The sequence below is a fragment of the Apis dorsata genome, unplaced genomic scaffold, assembly GCF_000469605.1.
Source record: "Apis dorsata unplaced genomic scaffold, Apis dorsata 1.3 scaffold_236, whole genome shotgun sequence".
In the NCBI taxonomy this organism is placed as follows: domain Eukaryota; kingdom Metazoa; phylum Arthropoda; class Insecta; order Hymenoptera; family Apidae; genus Apis; species Apis dorsata.
Genome location: NW_006263517.1, coordinates 377,547 through 379,726, shown reverse-complemented (window position 1 = coordinate 379,726; position 2,180 = coordinate 377,547).

Here is a 2,180-nt window from a genome sequence, read left to right as displayed (position 1 = left end):
CACGCTTTAAAATTGTGAAAAATTATTTTCGTTCAACGAAGTTAGGATAAACAAGATTATTAAATATTTTCGAAACTATTAATTATTTCGATTATTAATACAATTATTATTACTGCTCGATATATTATGATAGTCAATAAGTAGTTTATAAATATAAAAATTTTTATTATATCGATTATTAGGATTGTTATGTCAACTTTATTGAAACAAAAATACAAAGAAATCAATCGAATTTCCGCGAGACTTCTTTCCAGTAAAAATCAAAAAATTCTTAATCTTTCTCTCGTTGATCTCTCATTTCGTTATGAAAGTGTTTTAAGTGAAATAATGCTTGTCCTTGTATAATTTTAAAGATTGTAGCATAATATTTCATAATTTACGTAATTTATTCGTTTTTCGCGGAAGCAGAGGAAAGGTTTACAAAATTATCTTAAATTTGCGCAACGTTATCTCGATAATGTTTTTGCTTTGCGATTAATTTCACGAGCAAACTCGTCACTCGCATAAAATACTACGTTTAATTGCAGTCGCTATAATAAATGCAGCGCGGCCTGTTTCCACGAGCGCTCCGCGTTTATTTCTATTCAATGGATATTCATCTCTTCGACCGGTTCAAAACAAATTTCAAACCTCTCAAAACTCGTAAATCGCGCGCTTCTATCCAAATCAAAAGCGGCGCGCAATTATCGAAATTACGCCCCTCCCCTCCCCTCGATTTCTTTTGCCAGTGACTTATTCGCGACGCGGTCAACGATCGTTTTTTATATTTAACCTAATTTTCAAATTATCATTAGAAAATACGATTAAAAATAAATAATAATTGGATTGATTTGAACGAGAATTATTTTGTTTTATCGATTTATCGATATCGAAATTACACTCTTCTCGATTTCTTTTGTTAATTTATTCGCGGACAACGATCGTTTTAATATTTAACCTAAATTTTCGAAATCATCATTGGAATGTTTCTTAAGGAAAAGATTGAAAACACGATTAAAAATAAATAATAATTAGAATGATAAAATTTGAACAAAAATTATTTATTCGCAGACAACGATCGTTTTTATATTTAACCTAATTTTCGAGATTCGAATCGTCATTGGAAAATACGATTAAAATAAATAATAATTGGAATGACTTGATTGGAACGAGAATTATTTTATCGATTTATCGAAATTACACTCCTTTCGATTTCTTTTGCCAATAATTCATGGTTTATAACGATTGTTTTAATATTTAACCTAAATTTTCGAAATCATTATTGGAACATTCCTCGAAATTAAAAATAAATAATAATTAAAATGACAATTTGAACAAAAATTATTTATTCGCGGACAACGATCGTTTTTTATATTTAACCTAATTTTCGAGATTCGAATCGTCATTGGAAAATACGATTAAAAATAAATAACAATTGGAATGACTTGATTTGGATTTGGATTTGAAAGGAAAATAAGAAAACACGATTTTTGATTTCACAAGGATAATTTTTTGAAAGCATAAATGTATATTCCGTGGAATATCTTTGAACGATTTTTAAAATATAAATACAAAAGTTACCAAATATGTACATGAAAATATCGAGCAAGGCTTTCCAATTTATCAGATGAATAGAAACCTAACCTCCGATATATCTTTATTTTACGATATTCGACTCTTTCAAAGATATCCATGACAACATCTTAAAATATAAAAGTTTTCAATTGAAAAACTCTTAATCATTATTTCCAATTATCTAAACTCCTTCTCAATCATCGACCTACCCATCTCAAAAACACCTTAAAATATAAAAGTATCAACACCTTAGAATATAAAAGTTCCAACTGAAAAGCTCTTAATCATTATTTCCAATTATCTAAACTCCTTCTCGATCATCGACCTATCCATCCCAAAAACACCTTAAAATATAAAAGTATCAACACCTTAGAATATAAAAGTTTCCAACTGAAAAACTCTTCATTATTTCCAATTATCTAAACTCCTTCTTGATCATCGACCTATCCATCCCAAAAACACTTTAAAATATAAAAGTATCAACATCTTAGAATATAAAAGTTTCCAACTGAAAAGCTCTTTCTAATTATTTCCAATTATCTAAACTCATTCTCGATCATTGACCTACCCATCCCAAAAACACTTTAAAATATAAAAGTTTCCAACTGAAAAGCTCTTCATTATTC